Raw genomic sequence first — 18701 nt, 5'->3', positions numbered from 1 at the left:
TTCATTGAAGCACTTTACTTCCATTTTATGGTTCTAGATCAGTTCAGTGTGGTTCTAGATCGTCCAGTACGGTTCTAGAATATCAGTCCATTACGGTTCTACACTCTTAGAAAAAAGGGATTTATTTTGATTTTCCCATGATGTCAAGCAAAGAGGCACTGAGTTTGAAAGGTAGGCCTTGAAATACATCCACAGGCACACCTCCAATTGACTCAAATTATGTCAATTAGCCTCTAAAGCCATGACATCATTTTCTGGAATTTTCCAAGCTGTTTAAAGGCACAGTCAACTTAGTGTATGTAAACTTCTGACCCACTGGAATTGTGATACAGTGAATTATAAGTGAAATAATCTGTCTGTAAACAATTGTTGGAAAAATCACTTGTGTCATGCACAAAGTAGATGTCCTAACCGACTTGCCAAAACTATAGTTTGTTAACAATAAACTTGTGGAGTGGTTGAAAAACAAGTTTTAATGACTCCAACCTAAGTGTATGTAAACTTCCAAATTCAACTGTACATTTTAGTCATTTAGCAGACGCTCTTATCCAGAGCGACTTACAGGAGCAATTAGGGTTAAGTGCCTTGCTCAAGGGCACATCGGCAGATTTTTCACCTAGTCGGCCCAGGGATTAGAACCAGCTACCTTTCGGTTACTGGCACAACGCTCTCACCCACTAAGCTACCTGCCGCCTCTTCGTTTAGATACTATATACCCATTCAGTCTATAACACACCTTCAACTCTTATAGAACAAAACATATTTCTATTCTTCATCAACACAACGTCACGTTTTAGAAGAAGAATGTTCTGATCTCGTAGTGTGACAGAATTATTAGATATATCATCAACAGAATGTTTCATTCATTAATTCATTCATTGAATCATTCCTCATGTTAGTGGATTTGACTATTTTCCGCCACACCCGTTGCTGACAGGTGTATAGAAATCAAGCACACCGCCATGCAATCTCCATAGACAGACATTGGCAGTAGAATGGCCTTACTGAAGAGCTCAGTGACTTTCAACGTGGCACCGCCATAGGATGCCACCTTTCCAACAAGTTAGTTCGTCACATTTCTGCCCTGCTAGAGCTGCCCTGGTCAACTGTAAGTGCTGTTATTGTGAAGTGGAAACGTCTAGGAGCAACAACGGCTCAGCTGCGAAGTGGTAGGCCACACAAGCTCACAGAACGGGACCAGCGAGTGCTGAAGCGTGTATCGCATAAAAATCGTCTGTTCTCGGTTGCAATCTTAACACTACAGCGTACAATGACATTCTAGACATTCTAGACGATTCTGTGCTTCCAACTTTGTGGCAACCGTTTGGGGAAGGCCCTTTCCTGTTTCAGCATGACAATGCCCCCCGCGCACAAAGCGAGGTCCATACAGAAATGGTTTGTCGAGATCGGTGTGGAAGAACTTGACTGGCCTGCACAGAGCCCTGACCTCAACCCCATCGAACACCTTTGGGATGAATTGGAACGCCGACTGTGAGCCAGGCCTAATCGCCCAACATCAGTGCCTGACCTCACTAATGCTCTCGTGGCTGAATGGAAGCAAATCCCCTGCAGCAATGTTCCAACATCTAGTGGAAAGCCTTCCCAGAAGAGTGGAGGCTGTTATAGCAGCAAAGGGGGAACCAACTCCATGCTAATGCCCATGATTTTGGAATGAGATGTTCGACGAGCAGGTGTCCACATACTTGTGGTAATGTGGTGTATCTGTAAGGTGTTATGTATGATATAATGTGATACCATTCTATAGCATTTATACTAGGCACTACTTTATGTTGTAACCGTGGAACCTAGAGCATTGATACTGATTGAGTACTGCGCCTGTGCATGAATGTTCTGGTAATGTGGTGTATATACTGATCGTCTTGTAGCTTTAATGTCGCTGGACTAATAAAGGCCTGGACTAATAAAGGCCTGGACTAATAAAGGCCTGGACTAATAAAGGCCTGGACTATATAGACAGGGTGTCACAGGGAAGAGAGGAGGAGGCAGGAGGCAGTCGCAGGTTTAGAACTACTGAATTTATTAAAGCGCCATCGCTTAAAGCGGGACCAAACCCACAGTGCAAAATATAACGCACTCAGGAAATAGTAGGAGAGACTCCTCTCAGGAAAAAAAACAAGCAACATTTACAATGACCGACAAAGACAAATGACAGAGGGAGTCTATATACAGTGATAGAGTGGGGATTGGAACCAGGTGTGTGTAATGATGACGAGACGAGTCCGGGGGGGTCGATGAGTGAAGGGCGTTTGCCAGCAGCAGGTTCGGCAGCAGCTAGAAGGCCGGGGTTGATGAGTGAAGGGCGTTTGCCAGCAGCAGGTTCGGCAGCAGCTAGAAGGCCGGGGTTGATGAGTGAAGGGCGTTTGCCAGCATTAGGTTCGGCAGCAGCTAGAAGGCCGGGGTCGATGAGTGAAGGACGTTTGCCAGCAGCAGGTTCGGCACCAGCTAGAAGGCCGGGGTCGATGAGTGAAGGGCGTTTGCCAGCAGCAGGTTCGCAGCAGCTAGAAGGCCGGGGGTTGATGAGTGAAGGGCGTTTGCCAGCAGCAGGTTCGGCAGCAGCTAGAAGGCCGGGTTGATGAGTGAAGGGCGTTTGCCAGCAGCAGGTTCGGCAGCAGCTAGAAGTCCGGGGTTGATGAGTGAAGGGCGTTTGCCAGCAGCAGGTTCGGCAGCAGCTAGAAGGCCGGGGTTGATGAGTGAAGGGCGTTTGCCAGCAGCAGGTTCGCAGCAGCTAGAAGGCCGGGGTTGATGAGTGAAGGGCGTTTGCCAGCAGCTGGTTCGCAGCAGCTAGAAGGCCGGGTCGATGAGTGAAGGACGCTTTGCCAGCAGCAGGTTCGGCAGCAGCTAGAAGGCCGGGGTCGATGAGTGAAGGGCGTTTGCCAGCAGCAGGTTCGGCAGCAGCTAGAAGGCCGGGGTCGATGAGTGAAGGGCGTTTGCCAGCAGCAGGTTCGGCAGCAGCTAGAAGGCCGGGGTTGATGAGTGAAGGGCGTTTGCCAGCAGCAGGTTCGGCAGCAGCTAGAAGGCCGGGGTTGATGAGTGAAGGGCGTTTGCCAGCAGCAGGTTCGGCAGCAGCTAGAAGGCCGGGGTTGATGAGTGAAGGGCGTTTGCCAGCAGCAGGTTCGGCAGCAGCTAGAAGGCCGGGGTTGATGAGTGAAGGGCGTTTGCCAGCAGCAGGTTCGGCAGCAGCTAGAAGGCCGGCGATGCCCAACGCCTGAGATGGACAGGAGGGGGAGCCAAAGCCAAGGCTGGTGTGACACAGGGGTTGTTGTTGTGTTGTTGTTGTTGTTGTTGTTGTTGTTGTTGTTGTTGTTGTTGTGTTTCAGACCTCCGGTTCCAATCTCGGGTTGGACACACACCAGGGTTGGGGTTAATTCCAATTTAAATTGAATTTCCAATTCAATTCTTGAATTCACTCATAAAGTGGAGAATTTATGTTGAATTCTATTTTCGAATTTCAACAATCTTGAAGTTATGGAATTGGAATTGAATTGGAAATGTGTTAATTGGAATTGTAAAGAATATACTTAGAATTGAATTGGAAATTAATATGATTTGTTTGAAATCGTTAGGGGTGAAACCATGTTTTACTGGTTGTATTTGTTTTAAATCATTAGGGGTGAAACCCTGTTGTTCTGGTTGGATTTGTTTTAAATCATTAGGGGTGAAACCCTGTTGTTCTGGTTGGATTTGTTTTAAATCGTTAGGGGTGAAACCCTGTTGTACTGGTTGGATTTGTTTTAAATCATTAGGGGTGAAACCATGTTGTACTGGTTGGATTTGTTTTAAATCGTTAGGGGTGAAACCCTGTTGTACTGGTTGGATTTGTTTTAAATCGTTAGGGGTGAAACCCTGTTGTACTGGTTGGATTTGTTTTAAATCTTGTACTGGTTGGATTTGTTTTAAATCATTATGGGTGGAACCATGTTGTACTGGTTGGATTTGTTTTAAGTCTTGTACTGGTTGGATTTGTTTTAAATCTTGTACTGGTTGGATTTGTTTTAAATCATTAGGGGTGAAAACATTTTGTACTGGTTGGATTTGTTTTAAATCGTTAGGGGTGAAACCCTGTTGTACTGGTTGGATTTGTTTTAAATCGTTAGGGGTGAAACCCTGTTGTACTGGTTGGATTTGTTTTAAATCTTGTACTGGTTGGATTTGTTTTAAATCATTATGGGTGGAACCATGTTGTACTGGTTGGATTTGTTTTAAGTCTTGTACTGGTTGGATTTGTTTTAAATCTTGTACTGGTTGGATTTGTTTTAAATCATTAGGGGTGAAAACATTTTGTACTGGTTGGATTTGTTTGAAATCGTTAGGGGTGAAACCATGTTTTACTGGTTGGATTTGTTTTAAATCATTAGGGGTGAAACCATGTTGTACTGGTTGGATTTGTTTTAAATCATCAGGGGTGAAACCATTTTGTACTGGTTGGATTTGTTTTAAATCATCAGGGGTGAAACCATGGTGTACTGGTTGTATTTGTTTTAAATCATTAGGGGTGAAACCCTGTTGTACTGGTTGGATTTGTTTTAAATCTTGTACTGGTTGGATTTGTTTTAAATCATTATGGGTGGAACCATGTTGTACTGGTTGGATTTGTTTTAAGTCTTGTACTGGTTGGATTTGTTTTAAATCTTGTACTGGTTGGATTTGTTTGAAATCATTAGGGGTGAAACCATGTTGTACTGGTTGGATTTGTTTTAAATCATTAGGGGTGAAACCATGTTGTACTGGTTGGATTTGTTTTAAATCATTAGCGGTGAAACCCTGTTGTTCTGGTTGGATTTGTTTTAAATCATTAGGGGTGAAACCCTGTTATACTGGTTGGATTTGTTTGAAATCATTAGGGGTGAAACCCTGTTGTACTGGTTGGATTTGTTTTAAATCATTAGGGGTGAAACCCTGTTGTACTGGTTGGATTTGTTTTAAATCATTAGGGGTGAAACCCTGTTGTTCTGGTTGGATTTGTTTTAAATCATTAGGGGTGAAACCCTGTTGTACTGGGTGGATTTGTTTTAAATCATTAGGGGTGAAACCCTGTTGTACTGGTTGGATTTGTTTGAAATCATTAGGGGTGAAACCCTGTTGTACTGGTTGGATTTGTTTTAAATCATTAGGGGTGAAACCATGTTGTACTGGTTGGATTTGTTTTAAATCATCAGGGGTGAAACCATTTTGTACTGGTTGGATTTGTTTTAAATCATCAGGGGTGAAACCATGGTGTACTGGTTGTATTTGTTTTAAATCATTAGGGGTGAAACCCTGTTGTACTGGTTGGATTTGTTTTAAATCATTAGGGGTGAAACCATGTTGTACTGGTTGGATTTGTTTTAAATCTTGTACTGGTTGGATTTGTTTTAAATCATTATGGGTGGAACCATGTTGTACTGGTTGGATTTGTTTTAAGTCTTGTACTGGTTGGATTTGTTTTAAATCTTGTACTGGTTGGATTTGTTTGAAATCGTTAGGGGTGAAACCATATTGTACTGGTTGGATTTGTTTTAAATCATTAGGGGTGAAACCATGTTGTACTGGTTGGATTTGTTTTAAATCATTAGCGGTGAAACCCTGTTGTTCTGGTTGGATTTGTTTTAAATCATTAGGGGTGAAACCCTGTTGTACTGGTTGGATTTGTTTTAAATCTTTAGGGGTGAAACCATGTTGTACTGGTTGGATTTGTTTTAAATCTTGTACTGGTTGGATTTGTTTTAAATCATTATGGGTGGAACCATGTTGTACTGGTTGGATTTGTTTTAAGTCTTGTACTGGTTGGATTTGTTTTAAATCTTGTACTGGTTGGATTTGTTTGAAATCGTTAGGGGTGAAACCATGTTGTACTGGTTGGATTTGTTTGAAATCATTAGGGTGAAACCCTGTTGTTCTGGTTGGATTTGTTTGAAATCATTAGGGGTGAAACCCTGTTGTACTGGTTGGATTTGTTTGAAATCATTAGGGGTGAAACCCTGTTGTTCTGGTTGGATTTGTTTGAAATCATTAGGGGTGAAACCCTGTTGTACTGGGTGGATTTGTTTTAAATCATTAGGGGTGAAACCCTGTTGTACTGGTTGGATTTGTTTGAAATCATTAGGGGTGAAACCCTGTTGTTCTGGTTGGATTTGTTTTAAATCATTAGGGGTGAAACCCTGTTGTACTGGTTGGATTTGTTTGAAATCATTAGGGGTGAAACCCTGTTGTACTGGGTGGATTTGTTTTAAATCATTAGGGGTGAAACCCTGTTGTACTGGTTGTATTTGTTTGAAATCATTAGGGGTGAAACCATGTTGTACTGGTTGTATTTGTTTGAAATCATTAGGGAGAAACCCTGTTGTACTGGTTGGATTTGTTTGAAATCATTAGGGGTGAAACCCTGTTGTACTGGGTGGCGTAGCAGTGCGGTCGTGTTCTTTGTTGTGTGTCCGTGTAAATAGCCAGTTTTTTGTATTTTTTTTGTCTTTTTCGTACATATTTCCCTTTCACACTTTTCATCCTTCTACTAAATATACTTTCCTGCAACCCGCCTCACTCAATGTGGAACGGATTCTATTATTGACTTACCTTTCATCTAGAATCTCCAGTTGAAACTAGCTAGCCAGCTAACTAGCTACTTGCTATTAGCCACCGTTAGCGGTTTTCACCCAGAACATCGGATTTTCTGCCGGAATAACTGAATCACTGGACATTAACACCAGATCGCAACTAGCTAGCCGCAACCGAATGGATGTTGCTGTTGGCTAATCACCACTGTCCCAGAAGCAAGCACCAGTTAGCCTTGAGCTAGCCTCGAGCCAGGCCCATATCCCGGCTATCTACCGCTCTGTCTACCGGACGGGAGTAGCCAGCTAACTAGCTACTTGCTATTAGCCACCGTTAGCGGTTTTTCACCATTGTCCGTGGCCTGCACCACTCACCAGCCAGCACTAGTCTGGACTATTATCGGCCAGTCTGCATTGTCTGCACAGCGCGTTATCGACCCAGAACATATCGCTTTTTCTGCCGGAATCACTGAATCACTGGACCTTTAACACCGGATCAGCGCAACTAGCTAGCTGCAACCAAATGGATGTTGTTGTTGGCTAATCAGCCTTGAGCTAGCCTCGAGCCAGGCCCATCTCCCGGCTATCTACCTCTCTGTCAACTGGTTGGGACCTCCTAGTGTTGACACGGAGCCCCGCCGATCCAACACGACTGGTCTGCCGACGAAATCGTCTGATGTGGTTTCAACATGCTTCCCGTAACGACGTCGACCACGAAGATCCATCTGCTAGCCCCGGCCCGCTAGCACACGCAAGCCGTGGCCTCTTGCTCGCCAGTGCTGTAGCAGCCCCCGAACTACCTCCGAACTATCCTATTGCTGTTCACCGGACCTTATGATAACTCAGCTATACAGCTGATGCCTGCTGGACTGTTCCTTTTTACGATACCGCATCCTGTTTAGCCTCACCCCAAACTTTGTCGCCAATACCAGCTGTTGTCTTAGCTCTCTCGAATAACACCTGTGATTGCTTTATGCCTCTCTCCCATGTCAATATGCCTTGCTTATTGCTGTTTCGGTTATTTCTTATTGTACTATTTCACTGTAGATCCTCCAGCCCAGCTCAACCTGCCTTAGACAGCTCCTTTGTCCCACCCCCCATACACGCGGAGACCGACTCAATCGGTGCCTCCAGTGATTTTTCTCTGTACCCAACGCACTAGAAGACCAGTTCTTAAAGCCTTTAGTCGTATCCTTATTCTACTCCTCCTCTGTTCCTCTGGTGATGTAGAGGCTAACCCAGGCCCTGTAGCCCCCAGTATCACTCCTACTCCCCAGGCGTTATCATTTGTTGACTTCTGTAACCGTAAAAGCCTTGGTTTCTTGCACGTTAACATCCGAAGCCTCCTCCCTAAGTTTGAGTTATTCACTGCGTTAGCACACTCCGCCAACCCTGATGTTCTAGCAGTGTCTGAATCCTGGCTTAGGAAGGCCACCAAAAATTCAGAAATTTCCATCCCCAACTACAACATTTTCCGTCTCGATAGAACTGCCAAAGGGGGTGAGGTTGCAATCTACTCTAGAGATAGCCTGCAGAGCTCTATCGTACTATCCAGGTCTGTACCCAAACAGTTTGAGCTTCTACAGTGGGGGAAAAAAGTATTTGATCCCCTGTTGATTTTGTACGTTTGCCCACTGACAAAGAAATGATCAGTCTATAATTTTAATGGTAGGTTTATTTGAACAGTGGGAGACAGAATAACAACAACAAAATCCAGAAAAACGCATGTCAAAAATGTTATATATTGATTTGCATTTTAATGAGGGAAATAAGTATTTGACCCCTTCTCAATCAGAAAGATTTCTGGCTCCCAGGTGTCTTTTATACAGGTAACGAGCTGAGATTAGGAGCACACTCTTAAAGGGAGTGCTCCTAATCTCAGCTTGTTACCTGTATAAAAGACAACTGTCCACAGAAGCAATCAATCAATCAGATTCCAAACTCTCCACCATGGCCAAGTCCAAAGAGCTATCCAAGGATGTCAGGGACAAGATTGTAGACCTACACAAGGCTGGAATGGGCTACAAGACCATCGCCAAGCAGCTTGGTGAGAAGGTGACAACAGTTGGTGCGATTATTCGCAAATGGAAGAAACACAAAATAACTGTCAATCTCCCTCAGCCTGGGGCTCCATGCAAGATCTCACCTCGTGGAGTTGCAATGATCATGAGAACGGTGAGGAATCAGCCCAGAACTACACGGGAGGATCTTGTCAATGATCTCAAGGCAGCTGGGACCATAGTCACCAAGAAAACAATTGGTAACACACTACGCCGTGAAGGACTGAAATCCTGCAGCACCCGCAAGGTCCCCCTGCTCAAGAGAGCACATATACAGGCCCGTCTAAAGTTTGCCAATGAACATCTGAATGATTCAGAGGAGAACTGGGTGTGGTCAGATGAGACCAAAATCGAGGTCTTTGGCATCCACTCAACTCGCCGTGTTTGGAGGAGGAGGAATGCTGCCTATGACCCCAAGAACACCATCCCCACCGTCAAACATGGAGGTGGAAACATCATGCTTTGGGGGTGTTTTTCTGCTAACGGGACAGGACAACTTCACCGCATCAAAGGGACAATGGACGGGGCCATGTACCGTCAAATCTTGGGTGAGAATCTCCATCCCTCAGCCAGGGCATTGAAAATGGGTCGTGGATGGGTATTCCAGCATGACAATGATCCAAAACACACGGCCAAGGCAACAAAGGAGTGGCTCAAGAAGAATCACATTAAGGTCCTGGAGTGGCCTAGCCAGTCTCCAGACCTTAATCCCATAGAAAATCTGTGGAGGGAGCTGAAGGTTCGTTGCCAAACGTCAGCCTCGAAACCTTAATGACTTGGAGAAGATCTGCAAAGAGGAGTGGGACAAAATCCCTCCTGAGATGTGTGCAAACCTGGTGGCCAACTACAAGAAAAGTCTGACCTCTGTGATTGCCAACAAGGGTTTTGCCACCAAGTACTAAGTCATGTTTTGCAGAGGGGTCAAATACTTATTTCCCTCATTAAAATGCAAATCAATTTATAACATTTTTTACATGCGTTTTTCTGGATTTTTTGTTGTTGTTATTCTGTCTCTCACTGTTCAAATAAACCTACCATTAAAATTATAGACTGATCATGTCTTTGTCAGTGGGCAAACGTACAAAACCAGTAGGGGATCAAATACTTTTTTCCCTCACTGTACTTCTAAAGATCCACCTTTCCAGAAATAAGTCTCTCACTGTTGCCGCTTGCTACAGACCCCCCTCAGCCCCGAGCTGTGCCCTGGACACCATATGTGAATTGATTGCCCCCCATCTATCCTCAGAGTTCGTACTGCTTGGTGACCTAAACTGGGATATGCTTAACACCCCGGCCAACCTACAATCTAAACTAGATGCCCTCAATCTCACACAAATTGTCAATGAACCTACCAGGTACAACCCTAAATCTGTAAACATGGGCACCCTCATAGATATCATCCTGACAAATTTACCCTCTAAATACACCTCCGCTGTCTTCAACCAGGATCTCAACGATCACTGCCTTATTGCCTACGTTCGTAATGGGTCCGCGGTCAAACGACCACCCCTCATCACTGTCAAACGCTCCCTAAAACACTTTAGCGAGCAGGCCTTTCTAATTGACCTGGCCCGGGTATCCTGGATGGATATTTACCTCATTCCGTCAGTAGAGGATGCCTGGTTGTTCTTTAAAAGTGCTTTCCTCTCAATCTTAAATAAGCATGTCCCATTCAAAAAATTCAGAACTAAGAACAGATATAGCCCCTGGTTCTCCTCAGACTTGACTGCCCTTGACCAGCACAAAAACATCCTGTGGCGTACTGCATTAGCATCGAACAGCCCCCGCAATATGCAACTTTTCAGGGAAGTCAGGAACCAATATACACAATCAGTTAGGAAAGCAAAGGCTAGCTTTTTCAAACAGAAATGTGCATCCTGTAGCACTAACTCCAAAAAGTTTTGGGACACTGTAAAGTCCATGGAAAATAAGAGCACTTCCTCACAGCTGCCCACTGCACTGAGGCTAGGAAACACTGTCACCACCGATAAATCTACAATAATCGAGAATTTCAACAAGCATTTTGCTACGGCTGGCCATGCTTTCCACCTGGCTACCCCTACCCCGGCCACCAGCTCTGCACCCTCCGCTGCAACTTGCCCATGCCCCCCGCTTGCACCCGCCCGCCCAACTAGAATCACCACTCTCGGCGGGTCTGACCTAGAGTATGTGGACAACCACAAATACCTAGGTGTCTGGTTAGACTGTAAACTCTCCTTCCAGACTCACATTAAGCTTCTCCAATCAAAAGTTAGATCTAGAATCGGCTTCCTATTTCGCAACAAAGCCTCCTTCACTCATGCTGCCAAACATGCCCTCGTAAAACTGACTATCCTACCGATCCTTGACTTCAGCGATGTCATTTACAAAATAGCCTCCAACACTCTACTCAGCAAATTGGATGTAATCTATCACAGTGTCATCCGTTTTGTCACCAAAGCCCCATATACTACCCACCATTGTGACCTGTACGCTCTTGTTGGCTGGCCCTCGCTACATATTCGTCGCCAAACCCACTGGCTCCAGGCCATCTATAAATCACTGCTAGGCAAATCCCTGTCTTATCTTAGCTCACTGGTCACCGTAGCAACACCCACCCATAGTCTACGCTCCAGCAGGTATATCTCACTGGTCATTCCCAAAGCCAACACCTCCTTTGGCCGCCATTCCTTCCAGTTCTCTGCTGCCAATGACTGGAAAGAATTGCAAAAATCTCTGAAGCTGGAGACTCTTATCTCGCTCACTAACTTTAAGCATCAGTTGTCAGAGCACCTTACCGATCACTGCACCTGTACACAGCCCATCTGAAATTAGCCCACCCAACTACCTCATCCCCATATTGTTATTTATTTTGCTAATTTGCACCCCAGTATCTCTATTTGCACATCATCTTTTGCACATCTATCATTCCAGTGTTAATACTAATTGTAATTATTTTGCACTATGGCCTATTTATTGCCTTACCTCCATAACTTACTACATTCGCACACACTGTATATAGATTTTCTGTTGTATTTTTTGACTTTATGTTTTGTTTTACCCCATATGTAACTCTGTGTTGTTGTTTTTATCGCACTGCTTTGCTTTATCTTGGCCAGGTCACAGTTGTAAATGAGAACTTGTTCTCAACTGGCTTACCTGGTTAAATAAAGGTGAAATAAAATGTAAAAAATAAATTGGATTTGTTTTAAATCATTAGGGGTGAAACCCTGTTGTACTTGACTTTTTCCACATTTTGAGGTAGATATGTACATGAAAGGCAGGGTAAAGTGACTAGGCATCAGGATAGATAATAATAAGGTATTTGAGGTAGATATGGACATGAAGGCAGGGTAAAGTGACTAGGCATCAGGATAGATAATAATAAGGTATTTGATGTAGATATGTACATGAAGGCAGGGTAAAGTGACTAGGCATCAGGATAGATAATAAGGTATTTGAGGTAGATATGTACATGAAGGCAGGGTAAAGTGACTAGGCATCAGGATAGATAATAATAAGGTATTTGAGGTAGATATGTATATGAAGGCAGGGTAAAGTGACTAGGCATCAGGATAGATAATAATAAGGTATTTGATGTAGATATGTACATGAAGGCAGGGTAAAGTGACTAGGCATCAGGATAGATAATAATAAGGTATTTGAGGTAGATATGTACATGAAGGCAGGGTAAAGTGACTAGGCATCAGGATAGATAATAATAAGGTATTTGAGGTAGATATGTACATGAAGTCAGGGTAAAGTGACTAGGCATCAGGATAGATAATAATAAGGTATTTGAGGTAGATATGTACATGAAGGCAGGGTAAAGTGACCAGGCATCAGGATAGATAATAATAAGGTATTTGAGGTAGATATGTACATGAAAGGCAGGGTAAAGTGACTAGGTATCAGGATAGATAATAATAAGGTATTTGAGGTAGATATGTACATGAAGGCAGGGTAAAGTGACTCGGCATCAGGATAGATAATAATAAGGTATTTGAGGTAGATATGTACATGTTAGGCTATGGTTCAACCCAGCACTCAGAGAAACAACACGACAAAGGGAGTGGAAGAAACAAAAATATTTAATCAAAGTTAAAATTGTCTTAGTCCAAAAACAACTGAAGTAAAGGAACAGAGTGGGCTAGTCGGCTCCGGAGGAAGGAGAGGCTGAGGCAGGCAGGCAGGCAGGCAGGCAGGCAGGCAGGCAGGCAGACCGACAGGCAGGAAGGCAGGCAGGTTGGGAGATATGTCCGAAACGCTCTGGTAAGAACAACGATCTGGCGCCGGTGGAGAGCCATGCCCAGGAATAAGTAGTGCAGGTTGATGAGAGAATAGGATGCAGCTTCGTAGGCAGGAATCACTGGAAACAACCCGCAGCTGCACAGGAGAGGCAGATCCTGAGCACGCCCTGATCCACTCCAGACACACCCACATAAAGGGGACAAACACACATACAGATACAACAGAAAAAGAGGGGACAAAACAAGGAGGAAGGGAAACAGAAAAGGGAGAGACAAGCTGCCCACATAACAGTACCCCCTCAATGGTCGCCACCTGGCGACCCACCAGGCCTGTCAGGGTTGTCGTGATGGAAGTCCGTGATCAGCTGAGGATCCAACACAAAACGCTTAGGGACCCAAGACCTCTCCTCTGGTCCATAACCTTCCCAATCGACTAGGTATTGGAGACCCCTACCCCGCCTCCGAGAGTCCAGGAGCCTACTGACGGTGTAGGCCGGATGGTCGTCAATGAGGCGAACAGGTGGAGGTGGATCAGCCGGGCGGACACAAAAGGCTGGAGGACACAGGTTTCAGTTGGGAGACGTGGAAAGTAGGGTGTATCTTCATGGCTGAAGGCAACTTCAAACGAACCGCAGCGGGGGTTAATGATGGACTCCACCACAAACGGACCCAGGTACCGAGGAGACAGCTTGCGTGATTTGGCACGAAGAGGTACGTTCTTAGATGACAGCCAAACCTCTTGACCAGGATGAAACACAGGTGTGGAGTCCTGCTCCTATCCGCTGTTGTCTTGTTCCTGTCGGTGGTCCGAAGCAATGCTTCCCGAGCGTCGCTCCACACTCTCTGGCAGCGGCGGAGGTTCTCCTGAACCAAAGGAACAGCCAATTCCTTCTCCTGAGCAGGAAACAGAGGGGGTTGATAACCCATGGTAACCTCGAAGGGTGAAAGACCGGTGGCAGAGGCGGTGAGGAGTTGTGGGCGATACTCTATCCAGGGCAGATGTTTGGCCCAGGATGATGGATGTTGAGCAGCCACACAACGAAGGGTTGCTTCGAGGTTTTGATTGGCTCTTTCTGTTTGACCGTTGGTCTGGGGATGAAACCCTGAGGACAGACTAACGGAAGCACCCAAAGCAGAACAGAAAACCTTCCAAACACGGGAAGTAAACTGTGGGCCTCTATCAGATACGATGTCCACAGGTATTCCATGGGGACGGAATACATGTTGGACTAGGAGGTCCGCTGTCTCACTGGCAGACGGTAATTTTGGTAATGCTATATAGTGGACAGATTTAGAGAATCTGTCCACAATGGTAAGTATAGTATCATTACCTTCAGACTTGGGTAGGCCGGTGACAAAATCCATGGCAATGTGGGACCAGGGACGGCTGGGAACTGGGAGGGGTAGCAGCAGCCCCGAAGGGGACTGATGGGAGGCTTTGCCCCGAGCACAGGTTGAACAGGCTGCCACAAAAGCCCGAACGTCAGTTTCCATTGAAGGCCACCAAAAATGTCTCCTAAGCAGCGTCAACGTGCGTCTCATCCCAGGGTGACCAGCAAAACGGGAGGTGTGAATCCACTGCAACACCTGAGACCGGACCGTCTCGGGAACAAAGAGTAGGTTGGGAGGTCCATCACCCGGTCCCGGGTCCGTGGCAAGTGCAGTCTTCACAAGAGACTCGATCTCCCACTGAACAGCCGCCACGACGCATGAGGAAGGCAGGACTGCCTCAGGCTCGCTGGTCTCCGAAGGGTCAGCAAACTGGCGGGACAAAGCATCTGGTTTAACATTTCTTGACCCCGGTCTGTATGTAAGAATAAAGTTAAACCTACTAAAAAACAGGGCCCATCTGGCTTGGCGTGAGTTGAGTCTCTTAGTGGCTTGGATGTAAGCCAAGTTTTTGTGGTCAGTCCAGACCACAAACGGCAGTTCAGCTCCATCCAGCCAGTGCCGCCATTCTTCCAGTGCAAGCTTGACCGCCAGCAGTTCCCGGTTTCCAACGTCGTAATTCCGTTCTGTGGGTGACAATTTCTTGGAGAAAAAAGCACAGGGGTGAAGCTTTTGGTCAGTGGGGGAGCGCTGGGAGAGGACTGCTCCCACACCTGAGTCCGACGCGTCCACCTCCACAACACTGCAGAGAGGTATTGGGGTGTATCAACACGGGGAGGTGGAAAACAGTTCCTTCAAAACCCCTACCGCCTGCTCCGCCTCAGGGGACCACCGAAAAGGGACTTTAGGAGATGTGAGTCTTGTAAGGGGTGCCACCACTCTACTAAAACCCTTAATGAATCTACGGTAGAAGTTAGCAAAGCCCAAAAATCGTTGAAGTTGCTTACGGGTGGTGGGTGTGGGCCATTCCGTCACTGCCCGGATCTTCTCGGGGTCCGCCTTCACCTGCCCGCTCTCAATTATGAATCCAAGGAACGATGTAGACTGTTTGTGGAACTCACACTTCTCTGCTTTGACGTACAGCTTGTTCTCCAAGAGCCGTTGAAGGACTTGACGGACGTGTGACTCATGCTCCTCGGGTGACTTGGAAAAAACAAGAATATCATCCAGGTATACAAAGACAAAACGGTTCAAAAATCCCTAAGAACATCGTTCACCATGGCTTGGAAAACCGCAGGGGCATTTGAAAGCCCAAAGGGCATGACCAAATACTCAAAATGTCCCAGTGGAGTGTTGAAAGCGGTTTTCCACTCATCTCCCTTTCGGATTCGGACAAGGTGATAAGCATTCCTGAGGTCGAGCTTGGAAAACACTGTGGCGCCATGCAGAGGTTCAAAAGCTGAGTTGATGAGTGGAAGGGGATACTTGTTTTTAACAGTTATGTTGTTTAAACCCCTGAAATCGATACAGGGGCGTAACGACTTGTCCTTCTTTTCCACGAAAAAGAAACCTGCACCCAAAGGAGACGACGAGGGACGGATTATGCCCGAGACCAGAGAATCACCAATGTACTGCTCCATTGCCTCTCTTTCCGGTCGGGACAGATTGTATAACCGACTAGAGGGCAAGGGAGCACCAGGAAGCAGTTCAATAGGGCAATCATAAGGCCTATGTGGTGGTAGAGACAGAGCCTTGTCCTTACTGAAAACCTCCGCTAAGTCATGGTATTCTTTGGGGACAGATGACAGATCAAGAGGAGCTGAGGGAGGAGTTGGGTTACACTTAGTGGGGGAACCGCTGACCTCAGGCACTCGGAATGGCAGTTAGTGCTCCAACTGAGAATGGTGTGACGTGTCCAATCAATTTGTGGGTTGTGAAGAGCCAACCAGGGGAAGCCAAGGATTAGGGAGGTAGCTGAGCCAGACATAACTCTTAGCTGAATGCTTTCACAATGATTGCCAGAAATCACTAGGGAAACGGGGGTGGTTTGATGAGTTATCTCCACGAGGAGGCGCCATCAAGGGCTGTGACCCGAATGGGGGTAGGTAGTGGCTCCATGGGGATACGAGCTTGTGTAACGAACTGGTGGCTAATAAAGTTATCTTCTGCACCTGAGTCTATGAGAGCTGAGAGTGGCAGGGAATGACTCTGGAAACGTAAGGTTACAGGTACTTGTAATCGGGGAATGATGGGTTCAGGATCTAACTCTGGGCTCGCAAGTAGACCCACCGTTACGAGCGAGCCTTGTCTTTTGGCCGCTTAGGGCATGTAGCCAGAATGTGTGTGGCGTCTCCACAGTACAGGCACTCACCCGCCTGGAGGCGCCGTTGCCGCTCTGCTGGAGGTAGTCGAGCTCGACCCACTTGCATAGGTTCCTCCTCTGTGCTCGGGATGGAATCAGGAACAAGAAGCTGCCGACTCCGGAGAGGCGAGACTCGAGTGGTTGAAGGCTGGGGAACTCGTCCTCCCTAGATGTGGCCGATCGCCTCTCTCCCGACGCCTCCCGCAACCGATTGTCTAGCTTGATGGACAGGGAAACGAGAGAATGTAAATCATGTGGCTCATCACGAGCAGCCAGTTCATCCTTAATGGCTTCATTCAAACCGTTTAGAAATGCTCCTTGAAGTGCCACATTGTTCCACTTGGAGTCCGCTGCCAACGTCCAGAACTCAATAGAGTACTCTGCCACACTGTTAGAACCCCTGCCTCAAATTAAAAAGTATCTTGGAGGAATTACCCACATGGTCAGGATGGTCAAAAACAGTCTTCAATTTAGCAGAGAGATCAGCAAAAGTCAATCCAGTCAAAGTTTGATCTGAGCACACAGCCTCAGCCCAAACCAGAGCTTTCCCTCTTAACAGCCCCAGAACATAATGTACCTTAGATGAATCAGTAGAAAACGACAGTGGTCTCTGCCGAAAAATCAAGTCACACTGAAGCAAAAATCCCCGGCACTTGTCCAATTCTCCATTGAACGGTTCAGGCGACGTGACAGGGGGTTCCCGACGGAACGAAGCCTGCCTAGTGTCCGAGGAAACAACTTGGGGTGCATCAAACTGGGGGTCAGAGAGAGATGGAGAACTGATAACAGACAATTTAGAGACGTGTGTAGTTAACTGAGTCACCTGGTTCAGCAGTTGATGATTATCTTCCACAAGAGTCCGAATCAACTGGTCATGCTGTCCTAGCAACGTTCCTTGAGCCTGGATAGCTTGTTGGAAGCTGTCTTTGTTTGCCCCGTGCTGTTTCTCTGTTGGGTCCATGGCCAGATCGTTCTGTTAGGCTATGGTTCAACCCAGCACTCAGAGAAACAACACGACAAAGGGAGTGGAAGAAACAAAAATATTTAATCAAAGTTAAAATTGTCTTAGTCCAAAAACAACTGAAGTAAAGGAACAGAGTGGGCTAGTCGGCTCCGGAGGAAGGAGAGGCTGAGGCAGGCAGGCAGGCAGGCAGGCAGGCAGGCAGGCAGGCAGGCAGGCAGGCAGGCAGGCAGGCAGGCAGGCAGGCAGACCGACAGGCAGGAAGGAAGGCAGGCAGGTTGGGAGATATGTCCGAAACGCTCTGGTAAGAACAACGATCTGGCGCCGGTGGAGAGCCATGCCCAGGAATAAGTAGTGCAGGTTGATGAGAGAATAGGATGCAGCTGCGTAGGCAGGAATCACTGGAAACAACCCGCAGCTGCACAGGAGAGGCAGATCCTGAGCACGCCCCCTGATCCACTCCAGACACACCCACATAAAGGGGACAAACACACATACAGATACAACAGAAAAAGAGGGGACAAAACAAGGAGGAAGGGAAACAGAAAAGGGAGAGACAAGCTGCCCACATAACAGTACATGAAGGCAGGGTAAAGTGACTAGGCATCAGGATAGATAATAATAAGGTATTTGATGTAGATATGTACATGAAGGCAGGGTAAAGTGACTAGGCATCAGGATAGATAATAAGGTATTTGAGGTAGATATGTACATGAAGGCAGGGTAAAGTGACTAGGCATCAGGATAGATAATAATAAGGTATTTGAGGTAGATATGTATATGAAGGCAGGGTAAAGTGACTAGGCATCAGGATAGATAATAATAAGGTATTTGAGGTAGATATGTACATGAAGGCAGGGTAAAGTGACTAGGCATCAGGATAGATAATAATAAGGTATTTGAGGTAGATATGTACATGAAGGCAGGGTAAAGTGACCAGGCATCAGGATAGATAATAATAAGGTATTTGAGGTAGATATGTACATGAAAGGCAGGGTAAAGTGACTAGGTATCAGGATAGATAATAATAAGGTATTTGAGGTAGATATGTACATGAAGGCAGGGTAAAGTGACTCGGCATCAGGATAGATAATAATAAGGTATTTGAGGTAGATATGTACATGAAGGCAGGGTAAAGTGACTAGGTATCAGGATAGGTAATAATAAGGTATTTGAGGTAGATATGTACATGAAGGCAGAGATGGTTGTCCT

Source organism: Coregonus clupeaformis, unplaced genomic scaffold (assembly GCF_020615455.1).
Source record: "Coregonus clupeaformis isolate EN_2021a unplaced genomic scaffold, ASM2061545v1 scaf1445, whole genome shotgun sequence".
NCBI lineage: Eukaryota > Metazoa > Chordata > Actinopteri > Salmoniformes > Salmonidae > Coregonus > Coregonus clupeaformis.
The sequence above is the reverse complement of the archived record's forward strand: the minus strand, read 5'-3'. Positions refer to the sequence as shown.